This window comes from Eumetopias jubatus, unplaced genomic scaffold, assembly GCF_037043125.1.
Source record: "Eumetopias jubatus isolate StellerSeaLion01/CBP00866 unplaced genomic scaffold, mEumJub1_p1.0 scaffold_9, whole genome shotgun sequence".
NCBI lineage: Eukaryota > Metazoa > Chordata > Mammalia > Carnivora > Otariidae > Eumetopias > Eumetopias jubatus.
The window spans coordinates 80,213,208-80,234,221 of NW_028274815.1; the positions used below are offsets into that span (position 1 = coordinate 80,213,208).

Sequence of the window (21,014 nt, forward strand, 5' to 3'; positions counted from 1 at the left end):
AGGGCCTCTAATCACTTTCAGGGAGTCATGGGGGAGCAGTAGGGAGGTGAGGGGCAGTCGGGAGGGCTCCACACAGTGGCTTTTTACCAATCAGCACAGAAATCTTTTAGAGCGTCAACCACTGATCTGGCTGTACCAGATCAATACACTGGTCAATATCGGCCCTGTCAGTGGGCTCTCTAAACCCACCCCCTTGGGCATATGTTTCAATTTCCCCAAGATGACCTGTTTCATTAATGAATAGAAGCCTTTCTTCCCAGGCCCTTGGGTCTCATCTTTTGTTCAACTGTCTTGTGAAATCTCCTTAATGAAGTTCATAGCAGGGAGTTGTGAAGGCCTTCCTTAGGTTGCAATTCTGCCTTCTTTTGCTTCCACAATTCATATACCCTGTGGTTGGGTATGCCCAGTGGGAATGCTAGTGACCATCCCTAGTTAGGGCTGAACTGCAGAAGAGGGAGACCGTGGAATGGGAAAGAAGACATGAGTGCAAGTAACATTAGGAAGCAAGGATCCAATAGGATTCGGTCACTGAATGACAAGGGAAGACGAGGGGGAGAGAGAGAACATTTTGAGGCACAGTTCAGCTCTCGGGCTCGGGTAACTGGAATAAAAGAAGCAACATTAATAGGATTAGGGAAGATGGGAGAATGAGCTGGGGTAGGGGGAAAAGGAAAAGGGAGATATCAAATTATTTTTAAACAAGTTAAGTTGGAGGCATCCCAATGGAAAAACCAGCGGGCAGTTGGGAACGTGGAAGAGAGGTGGGAGAAGCTGTCAGAACCAGAGAGAAAGATTTGAAAGACATTGGAATGAGAACCACAGAGACTGGATTTGCACAGGAAAGAAGAAGCTGAGCAAGAGGCTGAAGATAGAACCTTGGGGAACCTGCCCACTTACGAGGCAGCAGGAAGAAGTGAAGGAAGAAGGAAGGCGGAGGGGCATGGTGAGGTGAGGAGGTAGGTAGAGCCTTGGCATGAAGGAAGTATGATGCTGAATGAATGACCGAGGCACCCAAAAAGGAGAACTGGATGGATAGAATACCCTTAATGGGTTTCTTTTGTTTTTTTTGTTAATTTTATTCAGACGTAACTCACATATAATTAACCCATCTGCAGTACACTATTCAACGGTTTCTAGTGTATTCCCAGAGTTATACAAGCATCACCACAACCAATTTTAGACTCCAAAAAACCCTATACTCTTTATCCATCACATCCCAAACCACCATGCTCCCTGTTGTAGGCAACTATAATCTACTTTCTGTTTCTGTAGATTTGCCTCTTCTGGGCTTTCATATAAATGAAGTCTTCAGTTACTGGTCTTTTCTGACTGCCTTCTTTCATTTGCATAATGTCTTCAAAGTTCAACCATGTTGTAGCATGTATCAGTACTTCATTCCTTGTTATGGCCAAATAATATTCCATCGTGTGAATGTGCCACATTTTTTGTAGTCCATTCATCAGTTTATGGACATTTGTGTTGTTCCCAATTTTGGCTCTTATGAATCATGCCACTTACCAACATTCCCATACAAGTTTTTGTGTGCACATTTGTTTTCATTTCTCTTGGGCATATACTTAGCAGTGGAATTGCTGGATTAAATGATAACTCTATTTTTCACTTTTTTAAGGAACTGTTAGTCTGTTTTCCAAAGTGACTGCACCATTTTACATTCCCAGCCACCAGCAGTGTTATAAAGGATTCCAATTTCTCCACATCCTCACCAACACTTGTTATTTTCATTTTTTTGTTTTGCTTTGTTTTTTTTTTTAATACTAGCCGACCTAGTGAATGTGATGCAGTATATCATTGTGTCTTTTTAATTTGCATTTTCTTTGCAATTATGTTGAGTATCTTATCGTATACTTATTGGCCATGCATATGTCTTCTTTGGAGAAGAATCTATTCAGATCCTTTGCCTATTTTTTAAATTGGGTTACTTGTCTTCTATTATTGAGTTTTAGGAGTTCTTTAATATTCCAGATACAAGTCCCATACCAGATATAGGACTTGCAAATATTTTCTCCCATTTTGTGGGATGTCTTTTCACTTTCTTGGTAGTGTCATCACAAGTTTTTACTTTTGATGAAGCTCAATTGGTCTATTTTCACCCTTTGGTTGCTTGCACTTTTGGTGTCATATGTAAGAATCCTTTGCCAAATCCAAGGTCATGAAGATTTACTGCTATGTTTTCTTCTAAGAGTTTTATAGTTTTAACTTTTACCTTTATGTATTTGATCCATTTTGAGTTAATATTTTATACAGTGTGAAGTAGGAGTCCAACTTCATCCTTTTGTGTGTTGATATCTCATTGTCTCAGTACCATCTGCTGAGAAGACTATTCTTTTCCAGTTGAATTGTCTTGGCATCCTCCTTAAGATCAATTGCCCATAGATGTGAGGGCTTATTTATAAACTCCCAATTCTATTTCCTTTTTTTTTTAAGATTTTATTTATTTATTTGAGAGAGAGAGAATGAGAGAGAGCACATGAGAGGGGTTAGGGTCAGAGGGAGAAGCAGACTCCCTGCTGAGCAGGGAGCCCAATGCAGGACTCGATCCCGGGACTCCAGGATCATGACCTGAGCTGAAGGCAGCCGCTTAACCAACTGAGCCACCCAGGCGCCCTCAATTCTATTTTCTTAATGTTTTATGCTTGCCATCCTTGCACTAGTGAATATTTTTGTTTTTATGGTAGAGTACAAACTATCTACTTCTTGGCCTGTTGACCCAGGTCAGTGTCATTTCCCTTAGACAACTAGCTACCCTGCATCCAAACAATGCCTACCAAACCCACCTTGACAGCGGAAGTCACCAGGTTTTGGTTCAGAGCTATGTTTTACCCTTGGCCGAACCCTTGGCCAAACTATGTTTTACCCTTGGCCAAACGCTGATGAAGAGCTAAATGAGAACAAGGTAAAAGGTAGGATGATAATATTTTACAGCAGTTCATTTCCATGGAACAGGGCAAGTGGGAAGGAGGGAGGGAGAGAGGGAGAGCAAGAGAGAGGAAAAAGGACTAGAAGGCATTGAGAAAAGGAGAAGGAATAAAGGATAGGACAATGGGGAAAAGAATTGAGGAAGAGAGTTTATTAAAGTTCTTGTCAATCACTTGGCTGAGGTGTGCCCACAAGCCAGCATCAGTGCGGGTGGTCAAAGTGCAGGAGTGGGCAGAAGACAGACTCTACTCCCCGCTAACAGCATCACCTGTGCAAGTAACTTAACCCCCTCTAGGCCCCCATCCTCTCATCTCTCAGTTGAAGGGGATAGTAAGGAAACTGCTCTCAGAGGGAACCTGCAAAGATTAATCAAATTCATGTGTGCCTCTCTTAGCCTAGGACCCAGCACAGGAGAAGAAGTAACATGAGCTCAAAACGCATGAAAGTTGAAGCATCCCCAACTTGTATCATCACCAGCTGCCTAAATCAGTGGTTCTCAAACTGTATGTATATTAGAATCTCCTGAAAGGCCTGTTAACAATTTGCTGGCACTCATCTCTAGAGTTTCTGATTCAGCAGGTCCAGGCAGGCCTTGAGAATTTCCATCTCTCCAAAGTTTCCAGGTGATGCCAATGCTGTGGGTCTGAAGAACACACATTGAGAACCACTGGTCGGAATGTTTAAGGGTCAAGAAAACAAAATGCCACCCATTGGCATCTAAGATTCTCAAGTGCAAAGACTTTAAATAAAGGCCCTGATAGTCAGTCCCCGACACAGACACTGTACGCCATTTGAACCTCACTAATACCATCAAAAGGAAAAGTGACTTTAATTACAAATTCTGGAATGTAAGAACACAGTGAAGCCCAGGCGCCATTATGAAAGCATCTTTCACTTGAAGGGCAACCCCTCATTTGCTTCAAAAGGAAGAAATCTCGAGTGTCATGTAGCTGCACGCACACGTGCGCAAAAAACCCCCAAGGTGTCATGTTGTCTGTATTATAGCGTCCTGCTCGCTGGCAATGCAGGTGTTAAACTGGAGCCATCGAGAAAAGCTTCTTTATCACCAAAACCTCACAACAAAGCACACTAATAAAATAACGCTTGCCCATATGGGAAATGTGTAGTCTGCTGCCTTCTTGGGAGGGGCTATAAATAGCTCCTTGGAGAACGTTTTCCATAATTAGCTTTTCACTTCAAGTGAACTATGTGTAATGAATTTCATATCACTAAATGTTCTTCCTGGGCAAAGTACGTGGTAGGTTATGTATGTGTTAGTATAGAAACAACTATTCAAATAGCATTTGAGCAGAAGTCAGAGAGTTCAAAAAAATAAGACAGAATTGGAAGCCACTTTGGAAAACGAACTGAAAATGCCCATTTAGGGTCTATGTGCTCTTACTAACAGATACATGTAAACGCAGTAAACTGCCCCTTCTTAGTTGTTACATGGGACATGAGCTGAGAACCGCTAAAGACAATGGCCACTTGTGTGTCACCCCAGCTGTCTTTCTGCCCTGTTCTTAAAGCATGCTCCTCGCACTTGCTGGAGAAGCGCATGTCTCAACAGCTTGCCCGTGCCTTCATGAATGCCGCTAGAAGCAAACACCTTACAGAGCTGACGTGATTTCTTCTACGCTGTATGTGCTTTCGCTCTGACTCTACGATCGCTTTGAAATCCTCTCTGCTAATTGCAGGAGCTGAAAAGCCCCTCCCATCCTTCTGGCACATTTACAGCTCACGCACATTTGCATCCCTGGAACCTTCCTCTCCATCCCCCCCTCCCTCCAGCTCCCAGAACCTAGTACACAAAAGACTTCTCTCTTCCATTCCAATTTTCTCCATGCTTCAAGGCCAGTGTTTCTTCCACATTTCACAGGCTCACCCAAGATGGCTGTTAGTTTAAGGTGGGGTGGTTTAAATACTCCCTGGGAACCCTCATGATTTGAGCTGAGTACTGCCCCAAGAAAACAATCTGGTTGCAATGAGAAAGGCTAACACTCCCAGCCACTACATTAACCAAGAAGGGTGACCAGAGGTATGAGCTTCCTCCCTTGGAGGGCGCAGGGGGACCCTCACTTCTCCCACTCTTATGGGCCAAGAGAGGGAGGCTTGACCAGTACCCAAACTTTCCTTTTCCCCACAGAAGCTGGCTCTTTTCCCAACCCATAACCTAGAGCTGGTTTGAACCTCACACATGTTTACAAAAGGACACTCCCATCCCACTATCACCAAAGTCCAAACAGTGCCCTTGGCGGGGTGCCAATATACCAATAACACACATATTGACCCACTGACTTTCTTTCCTTCTATGAATTGTCAGGACTGGGAGTTGCTCTTCTGCCAATTCCGATCCTTCATCCTGGAATGCTATTTCAAGCACTTGGAAGATAGCCCCGCCTCAAGAATGGAATAAAGGTATTAATAACTAGGGGACCGAGAGGACCAGAGAAAACAGAGACAAGAGGCATGCAGGACGTAGCAGCACATGTGGTTTAGCATCACTTCCTTATCCAGCAAGAGCTCCCGGAAAGTGAACGATGCCTCCAGTAAGCTTTGTGTTGCATCCCACATAGCTGAGTGCTGGAGTGGGCGGGAGGGAGCGTGGGCTTGGCAGTCTTTGAGCCAGGATCAGACCCTGCTCTACCACATATGTGCCAAGTGACTGGGGGCACCTTGAGCCTCTCTCAGTCAGATTCCCTATCTGTTACCTGGAAATCATAAATCATTTTTTTTTACAGGGCTTTGCGAAGACGAAATAAGGTAATGCAAATACCTGGCACGTAAGTATTAGATAAATGTTATCTTCTAGTTCTGCAAACATGATTTTAAAAAAAATATATTTTTTAAAAACCCTCTTATGCAGACAATGGAATGTTATTCAGTGCTAAAAAGATGTGAGCTATTGAGCTATGAGAAGACGTGGAGGAGGTGTGCCTGGGTGGCTCAGTTGTTAAGCATCTGCCTTCAGCTCAGGTCATGATCTCAGGGTCCTGGGATTGAGCCCCGCATCGGGCTCCCTGCTCAGCGGGAAGCCTGCTTCTCCCTCTCCCACTGCCCCTGCTTGTGTTCCCTCTCTCTCTGTCTCTCTCTCTGTCAAATAAATAAAATAAAATCTTAAAAAAAAAAAAAGACATGGAGGGAACTCAACAGCTTTTTACTAAGTGAAAGAAGCCAATCTGAAAGGCTACCTACTATGTGATTATATGACATTCTGGAAAAGGCAAAACTATGGAGACAGTAAAAAGATCACTAACTGTCAGGGGTTAGTGGGGAGAGAAGGATGAATAGGTGGAGCACAGAGGATTTTTAGGGCAGTGAAAAATATTCCTCTGTATGAGACCATAATGGTAGATGCAGGTCCTTATACATTTGTTCAAACCCACTGAGTGTACAACTCCAAGAGTGAACCCCGATGTAAACTATGGACTTTGGGTGATAATGATGTGTCAGTGTATGTTCACTGATTGTAACAAATGTCCCAATCTGCTGGAAGAGGGAGTCAGGCAATATACTCGAACTTGGTACTTTCTGACCAATTTTGTTGTGAACCTAAAACTACTCTAAAAAATTAAGGCTATTTTTTTAAAAGATTCTCTTTAGAAGAGAAATAAATAGGACCTAAAATCAAAATTTATTATTAGAGAAAATGTACATGAAGGGACTTCCTCAAGGGGCTTAACTATAAGGAAAGATTATTCTCAGGTGCCCATACTGTCAATAGTCTTACCATATCTTTCTCGTGTGTGTGTGTGTGTTGTGTGTGTGTGTTGTGTGTTTGTATGCATGCACATACACATGTACCATTTCCTCTTGTGGTCCCCAAAAGCAGTGCAGTTAACTGGTGGGAACTGGCTGAGGCTTTGGGGCTTTGTCACCTCCAGACTCTTCCAGCCCACATTTCCTCCGCAGGTCCTCCACACCAGCTTTATACAGCAATCTTACTTATTCTCGGGTTTGCCAACCACATGATCTAATAGGCACAGGTGCCAACTCTTCACCCTACCAGGCGGGCTGCACAAGGCCTTGATTGTCTCCTGGTAGCATCCTCAGGGCCCACAAGAGAGCCTGCTGCAGGGAACGAATCACCACCCTGCACTTTCACCCTGCGAAGCTTCAGCAGAACTGAAGTGTTCAAATTCTCACCTTGATGATTTCAATCGCAAGGTGGACATTCTTGAATCTTCCTTCTATAGGTGTCCAGAAGCCCTGGCCTCTGAGTCATTCAGGCTCTGGTTACTGGGCTCTGAGCCCTCTTCTTCATTTTCATACTGACCCCACTTGCCCTTCTGTCTCAGTTGCAACACTTCTCTTCCCTAACATGATATTACCCTACTTGACGATGCCTGGTATTGTGTTTTCTTTTTCTTTTTCACTGGAAAGTGAAAACTGCTACTCAGAGTTAAGAATCCATAAAGGGGTTTCCAGGTGTCCAGAAAAGGAAGAAGGCCCTCTATCTTATGACTATTCAGAAAAACTGTGATGATGTCATTTGGCAAAGAACCCTGTGCTTGTTGTCTATCCTCGAGTTTCTGTTTCGTTTACTGACTATACATACCTAACGTGGGTCCCAAGCCTTGAGCTAGCGCTGTAATTATTGGAATAGCCCACACATTCTTGCCTGTATGTAGCACCACATATGGACACCTATAGTGTATGTATTTTGAGAATTTAATTGGATAAATGTTTTAAATTAGGACAGGCCACAGATTCAACTTTTACAATGGAAAAGAACTTCCAGTTACATTGCAAAAACTGAATTGTTTCACTGATCTTCAAAGATTGATATAATTGCAACTAAAAAATTTGACCCTCCCCTCCATAAATTTTGATTCTTTGAAAAAATACCTGAGGTTCCTGGATACTCTACTGCAGCATTCAACGGGTAAAGCCATGTTCTTTTAAAGGACTAACTACATGAGACTTGAGAATTTCCCCAAATTGGCAATGTAGTTTTGAAAGGTTCTTTTGCTCCATGCTGCCCATTTTGAATAACGTGTAGGTTATGATCTATTTTGACTTTGTTTTCTAGTTGATGAAAAAGCCTAGCATCAATGTCACCTCCTCCAAGAAGCTCACCCCGATTCCTTCCTTTGAACCCGCATGGCATTTTGTTTCTGCCACTAGCCGTATTTGGCCTCATCTATATCCTTGCCTCTACCCTGCAAATCCTTCTTGTACAGAACTGCTGTCAAGCTCCCCTTGATCCCTCACAGGCCAAGCCCAGCCTGACTCATGGACGCTGCCAATAAAAGGGATGGAACTGTCAAATGATAGAATGAACAGAAGGTAAACTTTCCTCTTTGGCTCTCTACATTGTGGGGGAAGGGCACATTCTTCTGAGGCCCCTGCTTGTGCTCTAGTCCTGATTGGGTTCTGTGCTGCAGACTCCACTTCCTGTTTTGGTCAGACAGATGTCCTACCTGTAGGATTAACACTAGGAGATGAGATGGAGTCTGGAATGAGTGCTACAACTACATATACATCATCTCCATTTTTAAGAGACAGAAACCACACATTTGGTAGGATATCCTACTGGGCAACAGGTACAAACAGTAGCAAAAACATTTGTTGCACTGCAGAATTATTTGATGCATTATTACTGTAGGTCATTCGTTTCCTAAAAGATCATTTAAGGATTGTTCAACTAGTTCCCAAAAGGGAGGAGGAGGGAGTTGGAATCTCTTTCAAAGCAAGAAAGGAAGGGAGGTGGCTTTCAAGTCGGCATTGAATCGGGTTAAAAGCACATAACTTTATCCTTTAGCAGATATTAGGACCATGCTTTAAGAGCAGGGCAAAACCTACTTGCCTGCAGAAAAACAAAGAAAAAAAAATTTTTTTTTCCTTTTGGAAAGGGAGGGACTTCAAAACCATAATGTGCCAAATGCCTCCTTCTCCTTGAAAAGCCCTCCAAGTCAGAAGCAAGCCTAAGGCTTCTCTTAGGATGCTCAAAGTTCCTTGCAGCTGATTATTTTTCAGGAGGAGAATTAGACAAAAATAATACAAGTGGGAAATAAAGAGAATGACCTACTTTACACGGGGGGAGAAAGGAGCTCTGTGTGAGCGTTTTGATCTAATTGACGGTGTGGGGTTGCATGCCCAAATAAGGCGCTGTTGGTCGGGTCTGCGCGGGAGAGGGCCTATCTTGAACTCGAGCGGGGAGAGGATAAAGCAAGGGCCCTGGAACTGAGTGGGCAGCGAACCCCAGCACACTGACCCGACTGGTGTTCAGAGGAAGTGCCCTAGGAGATTCCGTCTGACCACAAAACCAAGTATGATAGAAAAAGACTGGCGGGGGCGCCTTCCCTTCCAGGGCTACCTGCTGGAATGTGCGAGGGACCAAGGGACCTCTGAAAAAGGCTGCTGGGTGCACAGCACTGCGCCAGGCGCTGAACTTAGGTGATGTTAGGAAAGAGGTGACCTCCCGGGGGTAGGGGACCTCTCCCCTCCTTTGGGCTTCTCCCCAGGCGCCTCCACGCGGTGGAGGGAAGTCTGCGAGCCCAGAGGAACCTGGTCACTGTTGCGGGACACAGGATCTCCCCTTTTCACCCCTCGCTGTCTCGGAGCCCCGCAGAGTAGGGGCTCAAATCACCGCTCCTGGCTCCAGGGACTATTTATGTGCATCTGTCTCGGTTCGGCGTTTGCTGCAGGAGCCTTGGTGAAAGCCTCCGTGTTTGCTCGCGCGCGCGCCGCTCCAGCTTCTCCTTTTCTTGGATTCTCGCCTGTCTCCTCCCACAGAGGAAAAAAAAAAAAGGTCACGTATGTTTGGAAAAATATGTAGGTCAGTGGAACATTTCCTGCACTGGTGCAAAAGGAGTGGAGGGCAGCGGGGGAGGGGAGGGAGAAGCAGAGCGGAGCTCTGAGGGCGCGCTCCGGGCCATAGCCCCCCACCCCACGTGCCTCTGCCTGGGGCGGGGGGGTCAATTAGCCGGTTCCTTTCCTTCCTTGACCCATTTTCCGGACCGGCTATGTTCGCCTTGGAAGCGACACCGTTTACTCCTCCCCAGCAGGCGCTGCGGTCCTCCGCGGAACAGCGCTCGCCAGCTTTCTCCCCCAACCCCAGTGTCCCAACTGCCCCCTCCCACCCCGCCCGGCCTCCACCGCTCATTGAGAAATCGCAGTGGTCCGAGCGCAGAGACGCGCCCTGTGTCCGGCCTCTGTCTCCGCGCGCAGACCTGCCCCGCTAGGACGGCGTGGAGGGGACGACAGTCGTGTACTCGTCCCCCTCTCCCCCCATCGCACGGGACAGCGGGGTGGCAGCGGGCACGGCGAGGGTGTCTGCCCTAGGCAGGGGGGGAAGATTCCCTGCCACCCCCGGCGACAACTTTAACGGGACTTCGGCTGGCAGCCCCGCGTCCACCTACCTGCCCTCTCGGCCAGTTCACCTCTAAGCACACACCCCCCCCCCACCCCCACCCCGCGCCCAGTCCTGACCCCGCGCCCCAGGCCGGACTTCGCCGCGCGTCCCTGGCAGCCCAGCAGAGGCGGCGACGGCCTCGGGCGCGCGGGTGTCTGCGCCGCCCAGAGGAGCTGGGGGTCCGGGGTGGGGGGGGTCGCAGGATGCGAGTCCTAGGCTGGGTCGGGGCCAAGGCCCGGCGTGCGACCAGAAGAGACCCGGCAGCAGGAGCGGAGGGAAGGAGGAGGAGGCGAGAGAGGAGGAGGAGGAGGAGGAGGAGGAGGAGGGAGGAGGGAGGGAGGAGGGAGGAGGGAGAGGGAGGAGGAAGAGGCGGCGGCGGCTGTCCCCACCCGCTCTGCGTGCGGAAGAGTTTGCCGCGCGAGCAGCCGGCCTCCCGCAGGAGCCGAGGGACCCGCGCGGCGGCGGCCGGGAAGCAGCGGCCGCGTAGCTCAGAGACCCGCAGCCGCGGTGGCGGCGGCGGCGGCGGCGGCGGCGGCAGTAGCGAGAGCAGCGCCTCCCGCCGCCGCCCAGGAGGAGCTCGCCGCGCCCGCTCGCCGCCTCGGCTCCCAGCGGCGGCGGCGGCGGCGGCGGCGGCGGGAGGCGCGTCTTCCCGGCCCAGTCCGCGTCCGGCCCCGCGGGGTCGCCCCGGCCAGCTCCGAGGTAAGGAGCCGCGCCCGGGGATGCGGGGGGCCCGGGGTGGGAGTCCGTGCGTGCAGGGTCGCGGGACTCGGTCACCTGCTAGCCGGCGCCGTGGACGCCGGGGCCAAAGGGGCGCTCAGGCACGGGGCTGCGCGGGGCAGGGGTCAGGGGCGCAGGATGGTGGGGGGCCCCACCCCCACCGCGGGTCCCGCCGCCCGGGACAGCGCGTCTTGTAGGACTGCAGCGGCGGCCGGGTTGGTGTGCTTCGTGGGCGTCTCGCCATAGGAAGCGGGGGACGAGGCACCCCCAACCTCAGGATTTGGGGGAGCTCAGAGGGTACCGTCGGGGTGGCTAGAGGCCGTGCCCAGGTAGCAGCCTAGAGGGTTGCCCTGTAGCCTCTCTGAGCCCCATCTCTCGCCTTCGCGAAGAGTGGGGAGCCGGGGAGCCCTGGGGAGTGCGGCGTGCGTGCCCCGGGCCCGCGATCTCTCCGGGTCCCTTAGGTCGGATTTGTTTCCGGGCCTTACTGGGTACCCAGTCTGCCCCCTGTACGTTTAGAGAACGCGGAGCCTGGCTCTTCGCTTCGCCTGGCCACCGCTTCCCAGGTTGGATGCCGGCGTGTTGTTTTGATAGGAGGTGTGCCCCCTCCCCGGGCGGAGGAGGGAGGCGCACCTTTGACCTTTCTATAGAGTTGCGCAGGGTCGTTAAACCGGGGGGGGGGGTGGGGGGCGGGTAGGGACAGGTGCCAAGGGGCTAAATTAAAAACTAACCCCGCTCCTCTGCCTGCCACTCCTTAACTGCTCAAGGTAAGAAAGTTTGTTTTCAGCCCTGTGATTCATAAATAATTAGTAACCAGTTTTGTAGATTAAGCAAGATGGAAACCTTAAAAATACGCACTTCCAGAAAGTCTAAAAACTACCATGGTTGTATCCGGGAAGCTTTAGATCAGAAAGTTAAAAGCCCCGGGATTCAACAGGTGTTCAGAAGGGGTCCGAGAGGGGAAAACCCTACCTGTTTGTCTTTAGTACCTGCTGCTTTATTATCGTGCCCCAAATTCATTAAATTGGTTGGCCTGTTTCTTTACAGGTAAAATATTGAGTAGTTATTAATTAGCAGAGACGAACTGGTCATTTGTGATCATTTGGAACCCAAACCTTCGTTTCCTTAATAGGAGGGTTTTCCCTGTTTGGACTTTGCAGATAATTAGCTCGAAAGCAGTTCCTGGCAAGGTGTAGCTCTGTCCACACCTCTCTCTATCTAACACTAATTTAGTACCTGACCGGTGAATTGACCAACTAATTATGGCTTGCATTAAAGCAGAGCTGTCCTTCTTGGGTGGGAAGTGACAGTTCAAAATTCAAGGGCAAGTACTAGGTCTTTCTGCCACAACGATTTCCTTAAAGGGAAAGTTTGGCAAAAATAACCCCAAAATGGGGGTGCCTGGATGGCTCAGTCGCTAGGCATCTGCCTGCAGCTCAGGGCATGATCTCTGGGTCCTGGGATGGAACCCAATCTTGCGCTCCCAGCTCAGTGGGGAGTCTGCTTCTCCCTCTCCCTCCTCCCTGCTCATTCTCTCTCTCTTTCTTTTTCTCTCTCTCAAATAAATAAAACCTTAAAAAAATAACCCTAAAATGTATTTTAAAATAACCCCCGAATAAATATAATGTTTAAAGGCGTTATTCTGACTAGGGCCACTATTTTTGCAAAAGTAAAAAAATAATAAAATTTTAAAATCTGTGTTTCATTACACAGCTAAACCAGGACCCATAGAAGTATTGGCATTTCTCAGCAGTCTTCTTAAACGTTTAGTTAGAAATAAAGTGTGCACCATAAAGACATTCAATACTTGTCTTCCATCTCCCAGAGAGATGGGGAGTGTGGCTTAAAAGAATTGTAAATGTGCTGCTTTTAGCCATTTTCCTCTGGGAAATCGATGCCTCTGTTTATTTGCTGATCTGTCCCGCCGTGCGCGACCATAGAATTGGTTTTATTCTTACTATTCCCCAGAGTGACTCCTGCGGAGATGAGAGAAGGGACTTATTCTGGAGGAAATATGTTATTAATAAAACGTTACCCCCTAAAGAGTTAAACGTGCCAAGAAAAGAACCAAGTGAGGCTTTACTAATTAGTGTGATGAAAAAAAATTCCCTGATATGATGAGAGTGTTCAGATGGTGACTAAAGAATTCATCTTTATGTAGAAAATAATGATTGTTTTTAAGCATGTTTGGTTGTTTTAAGAGTTTGGGTCCTTTTTACTGTTTCTGGCTGTTTAATAATGAAAATGATAAAAATAATGAAAATGGTAAAAATAATGAAAATAGTAAAAAAAAAAAAAAGACCCACATTATGTGATGTCTGTCATTATTAAGTTGAATTAATCTTATTTTTTGAACCATCTTTCTTAACTCTTGGTAATCTTTATAACTGGCTCTTCATCCTGCCACTTGATTTCAGGTTACAAATTCAAAATTAGTGATTTGTTCAGATTAAAATAATACTGCATGCACATACCTTTTATATGATCATCTGTATCTGTTAATTTTTTTGAAGTCTGTTTTGAACCTTAAGAACCCAAAGGGCTAAGTCCTTTTTCCTAATTTTTCAAACAAGTATGTATCTTGTTCTTCACGTGAAAAAGTCAGTTTTTTCATTGTGATCAGGACACTGATTGTCCCATGCTGATCCCATGTAAGCGGTGACATCTCTTTCCCAAGAGAGGTCAAATTGCAAGGTGTTGAAAATAGCCCAGTGACTCAGTATACTTGGCTGCTTTACACCAGCGGTTTAATTGGCTGCATCATAGAAGCATCTAATTGAGTTTCACATTTAAATAGTGGAAATGATACTTGATGCATTATTTGCTTACACAATGTTAATTAGCATGTTCCTGATCTTCATTCTATTTGTAGCAAAGATGGGAGGTCTGGGCCTGCCACATTCATATTCCCCACAGCATCTCATCCCTATGAGGCCTTGTTCATAATAGATGCTCAATAAAGAGGTGTAGGCAATGAGCTGAATTGCTGATGAGAGTTATCTAAAGGTTAGAAATTTGTGAATGCTAATGGAGTACTTAACTATGCGTAACTCAAGTTTAAATCTGATGATGATTAATAGTACCTTAGAGAACTAAATAAGCACTTATTAAATGTGAACATTTGTTGAAAAGAATTTCTAAACGAAGTCGTTAGCTAGGACACTACTGTTGCTCACTGAATTCTTTGACATTGGGGACCAGTGGGCATTGCAAGCGAAGTGTTGTCTCTGAGGTAAAGTTCCCTCAACGATCACCTGAACTTCTGTGGGTCATAAAACAATGTGTGGTTTCCATCTGATGATGCAGAATAGAAAGGAGAGAGCTTAGCTTCTACACTGGTGTGAGAAAAACAGTGTATTAAACAAGCTGGAAGGTGCCAAACATCATGTCTCAAACTTTACAGTGCATGTGATTTCCTGGAGATCTTGTTAAATGTACATGCTGACTCAGCACATCCGGGTTGGGAGCCAAGATTCTGCATTTCTCACAAGCTGCCAAGTCCTCCTGATGCTGTGAAACACCAGCAAAGTTCTGGAATACACTTAATTCAATTCAGCCTATATTTACTGAGCACCTACTACATGGTAGGCCCAAGTAATAGAAAAATAAAGAATATGGGACATCTCTGCCCCTAAGGAGCTGACCAGGAAGAGAAAGAGAGATTCTTTCTAGACTGAAAATGAGGTCCTGGACCAGAGAAGGGCCCAGGAAAGGAGATTTTCTGGTAGGGCTTCCACATTGCTGACCTTGACTTCTAGCAAGTCTTCTTTGAATGGAAAGCTTTGTGATCTGGCAGAAAATAAAATGCAGGTCTTGAAATCACACAGACCTGGGGTAGCTAATGGTACTCTGCTTGGATACTGTGTGACTTGGAGCAACTTTTTTTAACGTCTTTGAGCCTCAGTGTCCTGGTCAGAAAAATAGTGGGAATAATGCTTCCCTGGTCAAGTTGGTAGGATTACCAGTAAAGGACAAGTGTTAGGTATAACAAAAGTGATTGTTTTTATTCTTGTCGATGGGAAGGAGGGGGCTGTAGGCAAGAGGAAGAAGAGGTTCCTAAAATATTTTCCCATGTAGCTCACCAATTAGAGATTTGATCTGGTTAACCAACAAACCCAAGGTGAGCAGTAGAGAACCAGCCGAGGGCTGGAGGGTGGGCAGCTGTGGAGGTTCATCAGATGCAAAACAATTTTTTGGAGCATGCACATCTCCACTCTTCTCCTGCAGGGCCCTGGCTTCTGGTCAGCCGTGGTGATACCCTTCCAGCGGTGTATTTACCTGAGGCTGTTTGTGGTGCTTAGTCAGTAGGTTCCATTGATCAAGACAACCGGTGGGGGCGCCTGGGTGGCTCAGTCGTTTGGGCGTCTGTCTTCGGCTCAGGTCACGATCCCAGGGTCCTGGGATCGAGCCCCATGTTGGGCTCCCTGCTCAGCCGGGGGCCTGGTTCTCCCTCTGCCTCTGCCCTCCGCCCCACCTCCCACTTGTGCTCACTCCCTCTCTCTCTCTCTCTCTCTATCTCAAATAAATAAATAAAATCTTTAAAAAAAGACCAACTGGTGTTCATGCAGTCAGTCACTCCTTCAAAATATGGTTCAGAGGGAAGGGCCAGTACCTTTCTTCTTTGAGGGGCACTGGTGCCTTCCCTGGTAAGGCACTTTTAAGGAAGGATTAAGCCATCAGCGAACCCTTTTCAGTTTGGATGAGTTACCAGCAATTAGTGCAGGGTGTGTCAGAATTCATCAGGCAGACGTTTTATACTTTATGCTCTGAGATGATTGTTTCCTCTCGACATCTGGGAAAGATGGATATTCTAAGGCAGTGGTCTCTAGCACCGTGATCTTAGGGGGGTAATCTGGGAATCTGGATGACCCTCAAAATACTTCAACAATGCTCTCTATTTTATACGAATACATATATACATGCATACATATATATTAGATTTGTATATATTAAATACATAGAGATATAGATATTTTATATATATGTATATATACACACACACATATTAGAGTTCTGTTTATTATTTGCAAAGGAGATTTTGCTGCTACCGTTCCCGCTCCATGTCTCCCTGCCTAAAATAAACCTTGCAAACCAAGTTGTAAGAGAACGCCAATGGTCATTTGATGTGTGGGGGAAGGAAAAGTAGAGGAAAGATTGGAGCCAAGGCAGTCCTTGGGAGGTGGAGGGGTAACAAAGGAGAGGAAGGACGGCAACAAGCATGAGAGCACCCAGAATGGAGGTCAGGGCAGTGGCAGGGCCAGAGGGTGGGAGGTGGGAGCCAGGGACCCACCTTTGTGGACTGCTGCCTTGCAGAAGGCCGGGAGGATTTTGTTCCTGGGTCTTTGAGAGTAATCCAGACTTCCAGTAGACCCAAGCCCATCTAAAGAAAGGCAAATGATAGAGCTGAGCAGCCTCATTCTTCCCCCCTCCGGAACCAAAAAAATGGCACTGCACAACTTCACAAAGGATATCTGGGCCCCTTGAAAGTCAAACTACGGAGAACAGGAGAACATTTTTAAAATTATTATTTTTTAGTTATAAAAGTATATGTAACTTTCGGAAAACATAGAAGAAAGCGAAGATCGTGAAGATCGCTTGCAATCTCAAGGAGTATTTCCTTTAGGGCTTTTCTCTATGCATTGAATGTTTTTGTAATGTTAGACTTTTCAAAAAATATAATCTCAGGGCTCCTGGCTGGCTCAGTTAAGTATCTGCCTTTGGCTCAGGTCGTGATCTCGGGGTCCCGGGATCGAGCTCAGCTTTGGGCTCCCTCCTCAGCGGGGAGTCTGCTTCTCCCTCTCCCTCTGCCCCCCTTCCCCCTCTCAAATAAATAAATTAAATATTTAAAAAATATGTGTATAATCTCGTAAAAATTCACATAATATAAGGCCATCTCTAGTAAAAAGCTCCCCTTCACAGTCTGTGCCCTACAAGAGTTGCTCCTCTTTTTGTGCCTGGCAGAAACCTGGTTTTGCTCTAGTGTCTACCACGCTCCCGTGTGTCTCAGGGGTAAATCCTGATTGGCCAAAGCTACCCTGGGTGGGCCTGCTGTCCTTGCCAGTGATTGGCTCAGTGTGAGCATGTGGACTTCGTTCTGGCCAATAAAGCATGAGGGTGGGTCCCTGGGAAGCCTCCCTGGCCCTTCAAATGAGGCAAGAGGCGGAAGCAACCCATTTCTTCTTCCGGCCACGCAATGCTTGTAAGTGGGGCCGCCTGTAAGTGGGGCCGCCATCAGCCTCGAGAGCAGGCTAGGCCAGGTCCCAGCTGACCTGCCAAAGAATGCAAAGGTGAAGAATTGGCCTCCATAGTGCCCTTGACCTTCTGAATTAGCCAGCAGAGTCTCTGTTTTGGGCTGTTTGGGAGATCCTGAAACCTCCCTGAACACTTAAAGCAGGTCAAGTTAGGTTTTTGTTAGCTGTAGCCAAAAGCATCCTAACCAACACACCCCGTACATAGCTCTCCACGCTTCTCAGGAGATGAACCATCGGGGTGTAGTCTGGTAGTTCTTTTCCTGCGCATTTACATATATACCCATTTAAGTATGTTTTCTTTTTAAACTAACAGAACTTATTTCATGCATTTTACGTAGTGACTTTTTTGGGGGGGTCATTTCTTATAGCTACTTCATTCTTTTTAAAGTCTACATAGTCATACTCAGAAGTATAATTTATTTAACCCATTGTTAAACGTTTATTGTGCTCTTTCCACTTCCTTGCTCTTATAGGCCATGTTGTCTTAACTTCCTTATCTGTATGTCTTCGAGTACAGTCCAGATATTTCTAATTCAGGGATTACTAGGCGGGAGGGGATTCCTGAGTAAAGGGGCACATCTGTTGGATGGATAGATGCTACCAAATGGATGACTCCAATCGCTGTGTCTATGCCCTTCCCACCCACCCACCCACGTCTGAACCAGCACCACCCATTACCAGTCTCTTGAATCTCTTTTATGCATTTTCACATGCCTCACATCATACCATTTATATTTTTCCATTCTGGTTGGTCTCCTTAATCTGAACATAGGCATTTCCCCATGTCATTAAACATTCCATGTAAACATAATTTTAATGGCTGCATGACAGTTCATGATGATCATTTTTGGAGTGTTCTAGTGGTTTGTGAGGACACAAGAGAATATTTGATATTTGAAAAAGTAAGTAGACATCATCAACCTTGCAATCATCTGGAAAGAGTCCTAAAAATGGTATTAGGAGACATACCCTTCTATGATCTCTTTCCAAGAAAACTCTGAGGACATGGCCTTCTAAACCCTTCTCATCCAGTCAGACAGCAGGCTGCCCCAAGCGTTTCTAAGAAGTTTTACTCTTTCTGGGATCTGTAGGGTTTACACCCTGACAGATATTCATTCTCTGAATATACAGAAGTCACTTAAACAAATACTTTGTGAGGGGTGCTTGGGTGCCACAGTCGGTTAAGCATCCAACTCTTGGTTTGAGCTCAGGTCATGATCTCAGGGTCATGAGATTGAGGCCTGCGTTGGGCTCTGCGCTCAGTGCGGAGTCTTCTTGAGAGTCTCTCTCCTTCTGCCCCTCCTGCTCGTGCTCTCTCTCTCTCTCTCTCAAATAATAAGGCTTTAGGGGCACCTGGGTGGCTCAGTCAGTTAAGTGACTGCCTTTGGCTCAGGTCAGGGTCCCGGGGTCCTGCTCAGCGGGGAGACTGCTTCTCCCTCTCCTCCCGGCTCATGTTCTCTGTCGCTATCTCTCTCTCTCTCTCAAATAAATAAAATCTTTTAATAAATAATTATTTAATAAATAAATAATTTTAATAAATAAGTAAATCTCTAAAAAACACTTTGTGCATTGCCTGGCACGTACCTGAAATGTGAGTTTGTTGTAGTCTTTGAAATTTTCCAATTCTGCCAAAGACGACAGGAAAGCAAATGGGATAGATGGAGCTCATAAAGGATTTTCATCACATTTTTTTTCTCCTTAATTCAGAGAAGAAAATCTAATGTTCCCAGTATTGGGATAATTCCATTTCCAGTCTGGGGCCTGATCATTGGTCCTCTTTGTGGGCCTACATTCCCCTTGGGCTAGTTTCACTAAGAGCCCATTGCAGTGAGATTCGGATTTGTTGTTAGTGCTCGGAAAAGTCCAGTATTGTTTTTTCAATTTCAGAACTACCTTCGATTTTCCACCGTTCTGTTTTGCAAGGCTAAGGCCTCTTTAGAAATAGGCAGCGTGCAACAGGTGTAAACATTGCAATGCCTGTGCTCAGCCTGCCTACTGACACAGTGGGGGCGGGGGGAGCTGGAGAAGTGGTTCTGAGGAGGTGGCTGGGGGACGGGGAAGAGCCCATCCAGGTTGCCTGTTTGCCACATCGACACCTTCGTCTGGGCCGTCTGTGAAAGACACGGCCTGCAGTGCAGTCCCTGCATAAGATGCCTGCTCTTCTGAAGACCACGACCCAGTGAAACTGAGGAAAACTTTAAAACCCCCGGTTTGGGGGGTGCGTGTGTGGTTGGAGTGGGGGCAGGCCTGTCATGTGGGATGTTACCAAGAACAATCGCCGTGCAGCTCCGGGCTATCAGTTCATCTCAAGACCCAAAACAGACGTCATTGCTGAGCTTGCCAAGGCTTCCATGGTCAAGGGGGATTTTATTTGTATTGCTTCTCCTCCCCTTTGCTTCACAGCGGTTGTGAGAGAGAGAGATGCAGGCGCAAAAGATTCGCATGGCAGTTTTGAAGAGGTTTTATGATCTCTCAAGTTAGAGAACTTGTTTCTATTTCTAATCATGTGTAGCCCTTGGCTGATGAGCATCTCTTGGATTTCTGGCTCAGGACAAACTGATTTCATTGGAGGTAAGAAAGCTGCTTGTTTCGGAGCTGCTTCTGGGACTTTGCCGCAACACTTCCGCTCTTGGCCTCTGTCTCTATCCTGAATGGTCAGGTGGCCTCCTCGTTCCTCCGGGTCCTGGGATCATGGGAGCACTTGTCACACTTGTCGTCGCAGAAGCATTTCTGGAATTGATGGCTCACTCCCACCCACCAGGTTTACCCACCAAAGGAGCTGGAGCTGGGTGTTTGCAGATGGCCGGGGGGGTGGGGGGGTTGGTACATAGCTCATAAAAAACCCTCTATCCTTGGACTTTCTTCTTTACTTTTTTTTTTTTTAAGATTTTATTTATTTATTTGACAGAGAGACACAGCGAGAGAGGGAACACAAGCAGGGGGAGTGGGAGAGGGAGAAGCAGGCCTCCCACGGAGCAGGGAGCCCGATGCAGGGCTTGATCCCAGGCAGGACCCTGGGATCATGACCTGAGCCGAAGGCAGACGCTTAACGACTGAACCACCCAGGCGCCCCTCTTCTTCTCTTTCATCTGATCAAGAAACCACCACTTTTGGAGATTGTGTCTGGGGAGCACAGAACCCCTCGATTTAGAGCTATACTTGGCCTTGATGAAACAGCCCCCTCCCCTGCATTATGCATCCCATTCTTCCCCCTTCTTTGCTGTCATTCACCACCACCCCCGCCAAGCAAGCCGACTCTTAGCTCCTGGCGCCCTGCGTCCTTCACCTGCTCTTGAGTGAGCCATGGGGTCTGGCCTGGCAGCGGCCCCAGCTGCCACTCTCTGTCGGTCCGGTCTTGCTTGGACACAGCCACCAGAATCACTGCCCCTGTCCATATGTGTGCGTGCCATTCTCACGGCCACGCTGGGCTCAGGCCGGGCGGGCTGTGAGCCCCGCTGTGCCCCTGGTACCTCCTGTGGGGGCAGGCGCCTAGGTACATGTACAGGTACACACCTGTACCTGTTCCAGGCTGCCCCACGACAGATGGGACCCGCTCGACAGTGTCTAAGGAAGCACAACGGTGCCCCGCTCCCTCCACGGGGCCTCAGAGCAACTTGAGTCTGGCTCTCCCCTGGGGACAGCTCCTCGGTGATCCTGGCCCCTGAGTTCTCTAGAAACCTGCTCCAGAGTTCTCTAGAAACCTCCAGATGCCCGCCTGGGAGGTTTCCTGGCTGTTCCTGCCCTGGCACTTCTTT

At 47.2% G+C, this 21,014-nt stretch overlaps 1 protein-coding gene across 2 annotated transcripts in view; it reads left to right on the forward strand.

Annotated features, from left to right (window-relative positions):
- Window positions 1-10,926: 10,926 nt before the first annotated feature.
- Window positions 10,927-21,014, forward strand: part of NPAS2 (neuronal PAS domain protein 2) — a 151,583-nt gene continuing 141,495 nt past the window's right edge. For both annotated transcript variants that reach the window (XM_028104080.1, XM_028104081.1), the window contains exon 1: window positions 10,927-10,993. The gene's annotated coding sequence lies outside the window, so the exon portion shown is untranslated. The remainder of the gene's footprint in view (window positions 10,994-21,014) is intronic.